Here is a 15,579-nt window from a genome sequence, read left to right as displayed (position 1 = left end):
GGGCACAGGCAGGGGGGACATTCATAAATATATGCAAGAAAATTTGCATATTTGTGTATTTGTAAGGAAGTTCTCATATCTAAAGTAAATTCGCTTGTGCGAAGGATAAAAGGTCTTTTTGGTTGGTTTTGAGATGTTTTTCATAAACGGAAAGACTCCAAATGAATAGAGATAAAAGCAAGGTAATTATTTTCAACGATAATAATAAGTGGTTTGGGAGATTTGGTCTCATGTATTTTGGAATGTGGAAAGGGTAGTTTGCCTCTTAAATACTTAGTAATACCATTGCATTGGGACGGGGGGTGTCAAGACTATTGGGCAGGAGTGGAAGACAAGGTGAATAATCAATTATATATGTGGTTGGCTAAACTATTTTTGTTAACCGGTATGATCACACTGGTTAGGCATGTATTGGTCACGATTGCACAACACATTATGATCGTGTTCTTGATGCTAAAAGAACATCAAAAGGATTAGTGAAGACGTTTCAAAAATTTCTTTGGGTTGGCAGGAAAGAAGGAAATATACAGTCTGATTAATTGGCAGGCGATATCACTGCCAACTGAAATTGGTGGGCTGGTATACAATGGGAACTCAAGCAACAATGCAAACAGAAATGGTCTGAGTTTGATCTGAACTGGGTTGGTTTTCAAACGATGGATGACTCTTCAAATGAGGAGATTCATGAGCTTCAATTTCTGTTTTTACTTTCTTCTTCATGATTGGCTTTAAGGTGACATCTTGTCCCCTATATAAGTGTTGTACAAGTTGTTCTTTTGCCATTTGAATGAATATTTTCTTTCAAAAAAATATGCTTTTATATTATTATATATTTGGCTATAACACGTCTTGTATTTACCATATATTGATTTTGCATAACTTTGTATTTGTTTCCTATTCACTTTCATTTCTTGTATATCGTTTCTTGTCTTTTCTCTCTTGCTTTTCTTACACTTCCACAATCACTTTAAAAATACATCTTGCTTTCCACTTCTTGATACTTTTTGTCTCTTCTTCCCTTTAGCTCCATGCATCACTTCATTGTCTTTAAGGGCACATTTGGTTTGTGTGATACTCCAAAACAAATTTATCAAATTTAATTTAGAGTTTTAGGAATCAGAATCGCAAGTGGCCCTTTAAATTCTGGTTCTCATGTAAATGGCTAAATTATTCTTATTAGCAAAGGAAAATGAGCTTTGTTTTTTTTTTAAGGGAAAATATTTCATAGATAACAATTCAGATTGAAAGAATTACAACCAAAAGTGACCAGAAGTCACTAGACAAGCATTAAGAAATTTGCAAATTTGGACATTGGTCAGATTTCAAAAAATTGTATAGAATTTCAAGAAACACGTCATTTTTATCATATAATACGATCATTTTTCATTTTTTTTCTTCAACTTTTGGTTGTTTTTCATGAAACTAACCTTACTATTTACAGAATAAGTGTGGTTGTATTTTTGAAAAATGAAAATACTATTCAAAAGATATTCACTTTTAAAATCTCATGAGAACTCAAATCATATGAGGTCTTATGAGTTTTGAGTTCTCACACAAATGAGATTCACTTTCTAAATCTCACTTTTGGGGTTATGTGCCAACTTACTTCTTATGAAGTTTATTTTTTAGGTTGTGTAAAAAAAAAACTTATGTATGATTGCTTTTGGGGTACTGTTCAAATGAGATTCACTTTCTAAATCTCACGAGATCAAACCAAATGTGCCCTTTGATCGTAGATACATAGGCATGATTTTATGAGCCTTAAAAATCAACAACCTATAAGGTGCAATATTTTTTTAGGCTTATAAAATCCTTTTTCTTTCATAAAAAAATACATAATCCAAAAGTTGGTTCCTATCATTTGGATTATGCTCAATCCATCTATAAGGTCTGATTGAGTTGATTCATCTCACGCCTATGATTTCTATCTCATTTAGGTGGTCAGAGAGACATAACCAAACCTTAACCCCTCAAATTATATGAATTCTGGCTTAAGATCTCATTTTCTTGACTTGACGAAACCCAAACCCAAACAACTAGTTATTTGAGTGGGTTTGGATTTAATACCCTAATAGGATAGATACCCAACCCCTTGACAGCCCTAGGCTGAGTTTTGTGGATGCCACCACTTCCTCTCCATTCACATAGCTACATTGCTAGTTCCTTTTCACGTAGGGGTGCCAATCGATTGGGTTTGAAATGGATCTGGCGTGTACCAAACCCTATGGGGCTAGAGCCTGGTGATAAAAAATGAGATCTCATTAAAAATCAGACTTTGAATGTCCATTTAATATATGGAGTCGAGTATGGTTTGTAAAATTTCATACCAGACCTAGGTTTGACCCTAGTTCCAATTAAGATCTATAAATTTTTAACATAAAAAAAGAGAAAAAAATTATTATTTTGATGGGCATGGACCATGTCTGATTCATGTAATCCTTATAGGACTCTGTTTTTCTTACTATGAATCCGATTGAGCTGGACTTGCACTTGGTACCAGTATCTCAAAGTCAACATCTGGGTTCGAACAAACCTGAGTCTGAACCAAGCCCAACTCATATATATATATATATATATATATATATATATATATATATATATATATATATATATATATATATATATATATATATAGAGAGAGAGAGAGAGAGAGAGAGAGAGAGAGAGAGACGAACTATAAACATCAACATTACGAAAAGAGTCAACAAACATTGAACTCGGCGGCAACGCAAAACAGGCCCCAGACAGGCCGAGAGTACATAAACAAAACTAAGAACAAAAAGAAACAAAAACCAGGCTAGATCAGCCTGGTTTAGGTGGGGTCCACGACGACAGAAAGCGCTGAAGATCGAGGATGGTAATGTGCAAAATGGCATACACATCCGCCAAAATACAGTTCACTAATTTATTGAAAACTGTCGAAACTTGCCAGAAAATGCCATTGTTGAGAGTCATCCAAACAGCCCACCAGGATGAAAGAAGCCATGTTCTCCAAATAATCTGTCAGTGCTTGCAACTGCGAATTGGCTGAGGGCCCCACAAAAGGTCTACAGCGAATGACTCCTGGCGCACGCTAACTACAAGATTATTCCAGATAACCTTAAAGAGGTTCTAAAAAATAAGGCACTCCTAGAAAAGGTGAAACACAGATTCTTCGGGTGCCTCGCACAGAACACATTTACTAGGAAGATGGAAACTGATAGATTTGAGGAAGTTGTTCGTTTATACCCATTCGTGAAGGATTAGCCATGCCAGAAAATGTGATCGAGGAGTAGGTCTCTTGCTCCAGATAAGGCGCGCAGGGAACCAATCAACCCCCGAAGGAAGGAGAGACAGGTGGCAAGCTCTTGTGTGGAAAGAGTCGTTAGGGGCGAGAGTGCGACAAAAGAACTATGCCTAAGAGACATCATCGCCCTCATTAGAAAAAGCGACAGACCAAACTTGGATCCATGAGCGACGCAGCTGCGAAACGGTTGGCCGAATCATGCGATGGTCAACAAACAATGATTCAACTGATCCGTATTTAGCAAGAAAGCTTGCACATGGGGACCCGGGTTGGTGCGCAAGCCAACTTTGCTTCACGATGAGAACAATACTTTTCAACCTGGAATCCAGAATCCCCAACCCCGCCCTATTTTGAGGAAGCATTAGAGATTTCCAACCCACCAGGTGGCGCTTGTTGTTGGTACTTCGCCCAGACCAAAGAAAATTCGCCAACAACCGAGAGAGCTTCTTGCTTACCCTCATAGGCATCAAGAACATAGACATAAAGAATTCTGGCATAGCATTTAAAACATGCTTGATGAGAGTAAGTCTCTCAACGGCAAAAAGGTAGGATGTTTGCCAAGCCGATATTTTAGTCTAAACCTTTTGAAGAGTTACATTCCAGGCTATCGATGAGATATGCGAGATCTGTAGCGGCAGGCCCAAGTAGGAAAAAGAATTTTCCGAAATAGCGCATCCGAAAATTTGCTGACCAATAGCCTGCATAGAAGGAGAGGCATTTATCATGGACAGACAACACTTATCATAGTTCATAGATAAACCTGACATCGATAGGAAAAAAAGAAGGATAAGCTTGATTCTTAATATTTGTTGGATGGATGCACTACAAAAAATTATCATGCCATCGGTATAAGTAAGGATATGACTAAGAAACTCTTGGATTTTGAGAGAACTAATGAGACCACACTCCACAACCCTCTTAAACAGAATCACAAAGCCTTCAGAGACGATGTTAAAGAGCAAAGGAGACAGGGGGCATCCTTGCCGAAGACCGCAACCAAGTTTGAACTGTTGGCCACTGACCCCGTTGATCTGAATTTGTGATCTGAGAGAGAAAGAGAGAGAGAGAGAGAGAGAGAGAGAGAGATAGAGAGAGAGGACTACGTGAAGGAGCATGTTCTCTCTTTGGATGTCATGGTATGTGTTTAGGGTTTAGCAAAGGGTTAGGGAAGCGGTGGCTTAGATGTGAGGAAGGGACGCTCATTGATAATACTGCACTTCATGGCTATGGTAAATAGGGTTGCTTTTTGTGTCAATGTTAGTATCATAGACAAGCATGTTTGTTCTACTTGTAAATAGACTTTGAGCCCTTCTACTTAAGTTTTTGTGACCATGTTTTGTGTTCCTATTGTGCTTGATGCTTTTTTATTTATTTTTTGCTGTCTAGAGTGATTACTAGTTCTCGAGGAAAAAACAAGGAGCCTCATTGACTAGAACTTGACTGCTCCAATCACTTTTCACCACAAGAAAAATGTCAATTAGCGATGGATAGTAGCGACGGCATTTTTCCGTCGCCAATTAGCGACGACTTAGCGAGCGTCACTAATCTGTCGCGAAGTTTCGTGATATTCACAGATGTAGCGATGGAAAATATTTTGACGCTAAGCCGTCGCTACTTTGCGACGGACCATTTTTGTCGCAACAACACGCTGCGGTTAGCGACGGATTGGGCGACAACATTTTTCCGTCACTATGTAGCGATGCCGTTAGCGACGGACATATTCTGTCGCTAAGGAAATGTATATATTTACGCTGGCTTAGCGACGACATTATTCCGTCGCCCAATCCGTCGCTAATTTTTGCGTAAATCTGATCAGAACCCTTTTCCCTCTATTCCTGTTTCCTCTCTCCCGCCCTCCCTACGCAGCCCGACGCCTTCCTCCACCGCCCGCCGCCTGTCGCCCCGCGTTCCGTCCGAGTCGTCGCCCCGCCGACCGACGCATTCCCCACCGGAGACAGGTTCGCCTGCCCTCCCTACGCGTTTCCAGCAGGGGTTAAACCCCCTGCCTTTCCGGCATGGGGGGTCGACCCCTGCCGGAAAGGCAGGGGGTTTAACCCCCTGCCGGAAAGAAACGCAGGGGTTAAACCCCCTGCCGTAAAGGTAGAGGGTTTAACCCTCTGCCGTGCCGGAAATGCAGGGGTTAAACCCCTGCGTTTCCGGCATGGGGGGTCGACCCCCTGCCGTAAAGGCAGGGGGTTAAACCCCCTGCGTTTCCGGCATGGGGGGTCGACCCCCTGCCGTTCCGGCAGGGGGTTAACCCCATGCCGGAACAGGCAGGGGGTTAACCCCTTGCGTTTCCGGCAGGGGGTCGACCCCTCCCTGCCTTTCCGGCAGGGGGTTAACCCCATGTCAGAACAGGCAGGGGGTTAACCCCTTGCGTTTCCGGCAGGGGGTCGACCCCCCTGCCTTTCCGGCAGGTCGACCCCGGCAGGGGGTTGACTCACTGGCGGAAAGGCTGGGGGTCAGTTAACCCCCTATGTTCCGTAAGGGGGTCGACCCTCTACCGGAACAGCAGGGGAGTCGACCCCTTGCCGGAACAGCTTCCTTTTTTTGTGGCAACTTTTTTTTAAAACTGCATTTTTTTGTGCAGTTTTTTCAACGGAACCAACTCGTGCTCAGCCACCTGTGGTAAGTAAGTGACAAAAACAATGCAAATCGGGTAAATATCCGTGGTGAGTAAGTGATGCAAGCGTATCACATGTTATTTAATTTATTAGATGTAACACTTTATTGTTCACACACTCACTTAGTTGTTGATATTTAGGGTTGCTTTGTTGGAGTTCGGAGATCATGCTGAGCATGATTTTAATGTATGAATATGGAAGTGTTCTTATTTTTGGAGTACGGAGTCCGTGCTAAGCATGGTAGTAGTTAGTGAGATATTGAAGTGTGTTTGTTGCAGGTACATGTTTGTCATTTGTTTGATATGAATGATTACGATGTATTGCAATGTTTGATGTAATTATATCCATGCTTGTATGTAGTTACTTTCAATTTGATTTTGACTTCCATGTGAAATTTTATAATAAAAGCATACTTCAAATGATTGTATCGTGTCATTAATAGTTTGCACATAAAAATATTAAGTTATCAATGCATGCATCAAAATTCTTGTTATTGTTTGACATAGTATAATTGCATGATAAATTTGATATTTTTTTCATCGTAGCATTCTAATTGTTTTCTTTTAATTCGTTAGGATACTATTCGTAACATCATACGACAGAATGACTGCAAACCGTGAATGAATGTACCATAGGATAGTGGACAATGAGTTATCGCATGAATATATGGATGGTGTTGACAGTTTTATTGAATTTGCAACGGCAAGTGTCAGTACAGTGGATCCTACAGGTCAGATTAGGTGTCCCTGCAAGATTTGTAAGAATAATCGATTTGTAGAACCTCATAGCGTTAGACATCACCTATACAGGAAGGGTTTTGTGAGTGATTATCAGAACTGAATGTTTCATGGAGAAGAATTTAGAAACGATTTTGATGCACGGGTGAATGTGGTGCACAATAATCCATATACGGATTTGATATTTGATGCCGCAGGAACAGAACTGGGTTCTGCTATGAGTTTTAGTGATGTAAGAACTGTCGTAGATGAAGAATCACCAAACGATGCAGCTAGTAGATTTTATGATTTACTTAGAGATGTTGATGAGCCACATTAGAACGGTTGTGAGAGTCACACTATCTTGTTTGCAGTTCTTCAACTAATGAATTTGAAGTCCGAGTATAATTTGAGTCAATCATGTTTTGACCGTTTGTGCATGATTGTGAAGAGTATGTTTCCCAAAGATGAGAAATTGCCATAAAATTTCTATCGTGCGAAAGTTATGGTCAACGCTCTAGGTATGGGTTACAAAAAGATTGATGCTTGTCCAAATCACTGCATGTTGTATTTCAAGGATTAGGAAAACAACATATCATGCCCGTCATGTGGGCATCCTCGGTTCAAGCCAAAGACAAGAGACAATGGTAGCACGAGATCAAAGGAAGTTTCATACAAATCGCTCTGCTGCTTTCCTATCACTCCTAGATTGCAGCGATTGTATATGTCTTCAAGGACAGCTAAACACATGAGATGGCATGCAAATAAAGTTCGACACGATGAAAACAAGATCACGCATCCTGTTGACGCTGAAGCTTGGAAGCACTTTGATCGTACTCATCAGAACTTCGCAATGGAAGTGCGAAATGTTAGATTCGGTCTATGTAGAGATGGATTTAATCCATTTGGGGGTAGATCAACTCCATATTCATGCTGGCCAGTATTTGTAACTCCATACAACCTTTCACCAAGCTTGTGTATGAAACATCCAAATCTTTTATTGTCTCTGTTGATCCCTGGTCCGACCTCACTTGGCCAAAATCTTGATGTATATCTAAGGCCATTGATTCATGAACTAAAAGTACTGTGGGATGACGGTGTTACCACGTATGATGCCCACAAAAAACAAAATTTCAACATGAAGGTCGTTGTTCTATGGACAATCAGTGACTTCCCTGCATATGGTATGTTATCTGGTTGGAGCACACATGGGAGGTTGGCTTGTCCGTACTGCATGGAGGATTCCAAAGCTTTTAGATTGAGGCATGGAAGGAAGCCTTGCTGGTTTGAGTGCCATTGTCGATTTCTACCCAGCGATCATCTGTTCTGACGTCAAAAGAATGCATTTAAAGCAGGCACAACTGAAACGGAAGGTCCATCCTCAAGATTGTCTGGCATAGAGATTCTAAGAAGATTGCGATACTTTCCAGATGTATTAATAGATGTCCGCAGTCCTACACTCTTCCGTGGATTTGGGAAGGATCACAATTGGACGAAAAATTCTATTTTTTGGGAACTACCGTATTGGCCGACCCTATTGATACGACATAATTTGGATGTGATGCATGCAGAGAAAAATGTGTTTGATAATGTGTTCAATACAGTAATGAATATTAAAGGAAAAGCGAAGGATAATCCGAAGGCCCGTATGGATTTAAAATTAATATGTAAAAGACCAGAATTGGAACTCAAAGAGTATAATGTCAAAGTACTGAAACCAAAGGCGAAGTACGTGCTCGGACCTGATCAAATAAAACATGTATGTCAATGGTTGAGACAACTGAGATTTCCAGATGGATATGTCTCTAACATTGCTCGGGCTATGACGATTGACGATGGACAGTTATATGGGTTAAAGAGCCATGATTGTCATATCTTTATGCAACGATTGATACCCCTAGCATTCCATGATATGTTAGACAAACCTATATGAGGGGTATTGTCTGAGTTGAGCGGATTTTTCAGAACATTGTACGCATCGGAGGTCGTTGTATCAGATGTAAAGAATCTCGAGGACTCTGTCATCACCACTGTTTGTCTGTTAGAAAAGATATTTACGCCAGCATTTTTCGATGTTATGGAACATTTGATCATACATCTGCCATATGAACTAAGGGTTGGTGGCCCTGTGCAATATCGATGGATCTACCCATTTGAAAGGTATATGTTTTTTATATTTGTCTCTTTAATGACAGATATTTAAAATTTGAAATGTATATTCTTGTCAGATGCATGTTCGACCTAAAAAAAAGGTTCATAATAAAGCCAGAGTAGAAGGCTCTATTTGTGAGGCGTACACTTTAGAAGAGATTTCAAATTTCTCATCTATGTACTTCGAACCTCATATTCCAACACGTTACACATGCCTGCCCCGTAATGATGATGGAGAACAAGTAACTGTAGCTGACAAGCTGTCGATATTTCAACCACTTGGGCATGCATTTGGTAGTCGCCGATCAAGGCTATTGACAGATCGAGAGCAAGATGCAGCACACATCTATATTCTTTTTAATTGCTTAGCGATCGACCCATACATCGAGTAAGTATATGTATATGCAACTCAATTATAAATCCTTTTATGTTCTATATGTGGATATATGGCTCGGTAATATAAGTATTTGTGGTTTGCAGACAATTTGATCTGAAGTTGCAAAGCGAAGTTTCACATCTCACTGATGCAGAAGTACAAAAAGAACATGAAACTAAGTTTGTGGAGTGGTTGAAACAGCTGGTAAAGAAGCTAACATAAATTTTGTACTTATAAACAACACTAAGTTACTTAATTGATCGTGATCACAATCATTGTTTATGTTTGTGCGTAGGTTCGCCATGGTGATGTTAAAGATCAAGGAATATGTGATTTAGAAAATGGTCCGACCAAAGTTGTGCAATGCTACAGCGGGTATATCGTAAATGGTTATCGATTTCCTATAAAAGACTACGGTATAAACAAATCAACGATAAATAGTGGCGTGTGTGTCAAGGGTAGCAGCTACGGTGAAAATGAACATGATTACTACAGTGTTATAGAGGAAATAATGGAGTTGACTTACTTAGGCATGAATAACAGGGTTACGATATTCAAGTGTCATTGGTTTGATCCAACTGCAACAAGACTCGACAAAGCTTCAGGCATTGTGGAGGTGAATCATAAATCCAGGTTTGGAACATATGAACCATTCATATTAGTCTCGCAAACTCAACAAGTTTATTATACTTTATATCCGAGTATAAAAAAGTCAGATAGAAATGAATGGTGGGCAGTTTGCAAGGTGAAATCCAAACTATACCCCGAGTATGATCAGTTACAGGAAGCTGAGTTAGCTGAAGACAGCGATTACTATCAATCAGATGATGTCTATGACTTCGCTTATGGTCACGATATTGCGCATGTATGCATGTCATATCTCCATTGGTCGATGAAACATTCATAGAGGAATGTGATCCAAATGATGTACCAAGTGGATGGGCAAACAATGAAGAAGAAGAAGAAGAAGAAGAAGAAGAAGAAGAAAGTCAAACTAGTGACGAGGAAGAATTCTCAAGCTAGTGAGCAAAATCTTATACTACAAACCTCTATTTAAATGCATTGCAGTACTTGATGTGAGTTGTATTGCAATACTTGGTGTGAATGATTAAAAATTTTATTTGAATGTATTGTAATACTTGATACGAATGATTCGAATGCATTGTAATACTTGATGTGAATGATTTCAATTATTTGAATATATTATAATTTATGCAACGAATGATTTGAATTATTGCAATACTTGATGTGAATGATTCGAATTATTTGAATGCATTGTAATACTTGATGCGAATGATTTGAATGCATTGCAATGCTTGATGTAAATGACTTGAATGCATTGTAATACTTGATGTGAATTATTTGAATGTATTGTATGACATATGTTATTTGTTAGAATATGGTTCGTGGAGGTTATAGTGGTCGCTCATCCAGTAGTGGCCAGGCTCAACCTTCATCTTCACGGGCTCCTGTGATAGGTATATCATATAACTAATTGGATGCTTGATTAGTTCAAATGTGCATTCTGAGAATTTCTAATGTATTTTTTTACAGATGATGTTGCGTCTGTACACGACCCACCTACACCAGTTGATCACACAAGTCAACAGCCAACACAGGAAACAGAGTCTTCTCTGGCTGGCACAAGAAGACTTATTCGAATAGTGTATATCGATAATCGACCGTAAGTATTTTGTTTTCAATTATTGCATATCTTTTAAATATTTTATATTGATATTTATTGTGTAACAATTCATGTGCAGCACGAGGTTTGAGTCACAAGAAGTAGTACGAGAGATTAGGAATTCACTTCTTCAACATCTACCAGGACCAGTTGCTCAATGAAAAGAGTACCCAAATGAGGTGTTAGACAGATTGTGGTCCTCATTCATGATATACAGTTGTTCCTCATAGTTAATGTGTTTCATGTTTAATTTATTTAAGCAATGTCTACTAACTTTCTGAAAATATTTGTAGGCTTCGAATCGCTTCGCAACTACGGTGGAAGAAAATGATACAAGGAAGGTGTGGCAGAAGGTGGTTGTCAATCGATTTGCAGACATGCTGCACACTATGAAGACTGCAGCAAAAAAAGCATCTGGCGTAGTAGATGATCCATTACTGTGAAAGGGCCATGGTCCTATTACTATCAGGAGAGATTACTAGGATGAAATGTGCGATAAGTGGGCGGGAGATGCATTTAGAAATCGCTCTGCGAAGGCTGCACAAAATCGATCGAAGATGCCCGAAGCCCATCTACACACAGGTGGATCTAGGACATTTGGGAGCCACCTGAAGAAAATGGTAACTCATTAATATATAATATTAATTTTATAAGTATTGTTGCAAACTTGTGTACTAAATCTTTTGTTATTTAACTTCGCAGGAAGCAGAAAAATGAGGCAGTGTACCATATAAGGATGTGTTTGTTGAAACACATAAACGAAAGATCACGGGAGTCTTCGTATCAGAGAAGGCGAGAATGACAACGGTATGTATTAATTCTATTAATAATCATTACAATATATATGCAAGTTATCATAATGTTATCATTAATTATTAATGAATACTTTAAACATTATTTTGTAGGAGGCATATGAGCAACAGATGGTAGAGCGATATGGCGATGACGCTACTCAGCATCCATCATTTAATCCTACAGCATGGGTGACTGCAGCAGGTGAACCCAAAAAAGGTCGTGTGTTCGGGTTTGTGAGTAATATGAATACTTCACTAGTTATTGGTTCTTCCAGTTATGGCTCACCGACTTCTTGCGCCGACATAAGCTCCAAGCAGCCGACTATTCTTTCCGGTGATGATATATGCCAGATCGTTAATGAATCACTGAATAACTACTTTCAATACACCGTCGCCCCCTTTCTCCGAAATGAGATCAAGGTCGCTGTTCTGGAAAGGGGATCTTCGATTCCAGGTCCCTCTCAGGTATAATCACATATTCAGTTTTTTGTCTGCCTTAGAACACATATGAGCATAATAGAATCACATATATAACTTTTTGCCTGCCTAAGAACACATATGAGCATGTTATAATCACATATTCAGTTTTTTTACCGCCTTAGAGCACATATGAGCATGCTATAATAACATATAGAGTTTTTTTATTGCCTTAGAGCACATATGAGCATGCTATATTCACATATAAAGTTTTTTTGCCTGCCTAAGAACAAATATGAGCACGATAGAATCACATATAAAGTTTTTTTGACTGCATTAGAACACATATGAGCATGCTATAATCACATATTCAGTTTTTTGACTGCCTAAGAACACATATGAGCATGTTATAATCATATATTCAGCTTTTTGACTGCCTTAGCACACATATGAGCATGATAGAATCACATATAGAGTTTTTTTATTGCCTTAGAGCATATATGAGCATGCTATAATAACATATAGAGTTTTTTTATTGCCTTAGAGCACATATGAGCATGCTATAATAACATATAGAGTTTTTTTATTGCCTTAGAGCACATATGAGCATGTTATAATCACATATAAAGTTTTTTTGCCTGCCTTAGAGCACATATGAGCATGCTATAATCACATATTCAGTTTTTTGACTGCCTAAGAACACCTATGAGCATGTTATAATCACATTATAATCACATATTCAGTTTTTTGACTACCTTAAAACATATATGAGCATGCACAAATCACATATAGAGTTTTTTTACTGCCTTAGAACATATATCATTTATGATAGAATCACATATAATTTTTTTTGCTTTGCCTGCCTTAGAGCACATATGAGCATGCTATAATCACATATTCAATTTTTTGACTGCCTTAGCACACATACGAGCATGATCGAATCACATATATAGTTTTTTGCCTGCCTTAAAGCACATCTGAGCATGGTAGAATCACATATAGAGTTTTTCTAGATGCCTTAGAACACATATGAACATGCTATAATCACATATTCAATTTTTTTACTGCCTTAGCACACATATGAGCATGATAGAATCACATATATATATAACTTTTTGTCTGCCTTAGAGCACATATGAGCATGATAGAATCACATATAGAGTTTTTTTATTGCCTTATATCACACATGAGCACATGATAGAATCACATATAGTGTGTAATTTATTTCATTATATCTTTTTTATCAATACTGACTGTTCTTTTCTTGTGTAGGCTGCTAGCGATAATCAGTGTAGTGGAGCTGAAGGGACAGATAAAGACAATGAACAAGAAGACACACAAAATCTTGGCGATGATTAAAGAACTGTGTTGAAGAAGTTCTATTTTTTTATGTTTCCTAATTGTAATTGTTGAATTGTAAATAATTAAACTTGTTAATTTTAAGGTGGAACGATTAATTGTTGTAGATTCTTGTTATATAATATTTTTTGTGTGGTTTGTTTTTTATTTACAGGAAATATAAATTGTACAGTTCTCGGTATTTAATTTTCAAATAAATTTTTTTAATTTTTTTTCGTGTTTGCGACGGATTAGCGACGAAACCATTCGTCGCTATTCATATTAATCTAGCGACGGAAGTAAATCCGTCGCCAAGCCATGGTTGCCGTTTAGTACCGGCGGATTGGCGACGAAATATAGCGCTCGTTAGTCCGTCGCAATTAGCGACAGACCTGGCGACGGAATAATTCCGTCGCCAGTTAGCGTCGAAATATTCGCGATGTAAGCATACCGTCGCCTCGTTGTCGCTAATCCGTCGCTAACATGGGTAGCGACAGAATGTGGTCGTCGCTAATCTACTGCTTTGTTGTAGTGTTTCAACATTTTGTTGTACACAATGAAAGTTTGAAGCATTTGGTGAAGAAGATGAATGATGGGACTAAATGATTTTTGTTGTATTGCTTTCATTGAGTGTGCTTAATCCAAGGTTGTGGGGCCATGAAGTGGAAGCAAGAAACGATACTAAAAATGTAAGCGAGAAATGAGGTCTTTTAAAATTTATAAGAAGCGAGAAGCGAAACAAGAATACACAAGGAAGCAATATGAGAACTAAATAGAAATCAAACAAGAAGCAAATAAAAAATAAAATAAAAATGACCCATTTTATATTTCATGAATTTTTTAATGTAAGAATTAAATTTTTGTTAAAATGTAACAATGGTTAGCAATTTAGAGAAAGTACATGGGAGAGTAAATGAAAGCATAGAAGGAAGCACATGAAAAAAAAACACAAGCATATATGAAGCTTGGAAGCATGGACCAAGAATATGGGAAGCATAAGAGAAACCTAGCAGAATTGAGATTTTCATAAAGTTTCAGAAGCAAAGAATATAGTGCTCCCCAAGCAAGTTTCTAAGAAGCACGCTTCCTACATGCCTAAAAAGTTTATGGTAACTCTTGTTCAATCTGATTTAGTGTCTGGTATCCATGCGCATTAAATGGTGAGACTATTAAATTCTTGAATCAAACACAAGAAGTGTGCTATTGAAAATTTGAGTTAATAATTTAAATAAGCATAAAATGATCTTGTATGGGTAATTTGATGTGTTCATCTAAAAACCCTATAATTTTTAATATTTTTCTTTATGTCTAAAATCATAAATAGTTAGCATTGAAATATCTCTTTACCTCAGAATTGATAAAATTTGTGCGATATATTGCTCTGCTCCTCGAGTGCCACATACATCCACTTAAAATGAGGCATTTACATTTTTTTATAGACTTCACAAAGTTCGCATAAAATTATATCCAGACTTTCTGTTAAACTTGAACAAAATAAGGAAGTCCTCGTATATTTTATGTGGACTTGAGAAAGTCCGCATCAAATATGTGCAAACTTCCTCAAGACCGCATAAAATATGTGAAGACTTGAGGAAGTTTATGTAAAATATGTGTGAACTTTTTCATTTTGTAAGTTGAAGAGAAAGTTTGCATATAAATTTATGAGAACAAGTCTCTAAAAAAATGTGTGCACGGATCTCATTTTAAAAACGAAGCAATATGTCGTGTGAATTTTATCAGTTCTGCGCATGCAAAAGGCAAAAAGGACATTTCAATGATGGTTATTTGCGATTTTGGATATGATGAGAATATTGCAAATTATAAGGTTTTTAAGATATAGTGTTTTTAGGAGAACACGCCTAATTTTATTGTACGATCATTTTCCATTAAATAAATCTTAAGTGCAACTTTTTCAAATATCGTGTGAATTATCCGAACATGCTTAAGCATTAAATACAAGGACTTGAAATGGACTGTCAACTGCAAGCTTTCATGAAGTGTTTTTTCAACCTCAATTTTTTTTTGACACACAAATAAAGGAAACAGTTTTCCTACAAATTTTCTAGCCTATTTTCTCATGTCACACAAACAAGTGATTTTTTTTTTAATGAAGAGAAGTTTTGAAGGAAAATTTCTTTTTCTATGAGATTTTTTCTCACTCTACCCTCAACAAAATGCCACGTTACCACAATT

This window comes from Nuphar pumila, chromosome 17 (genome assembly GCF_984573655.1).
Source record: "Nuphar pumila chromosome 17, dmNupPumi1.hap1.1, whole genome shotgun sequence".
Classification (NCBI taxonomy): domain Eukaryota; kingdom Viridiplantae; phylum Streptophyta; class Magnoliopsida; order Nymphaeales; family Nymphaeaceae; genus Nuphar; species Nuphar pumila.
This window is presented reverse-complemented; position numbering follows the sequence as displayed.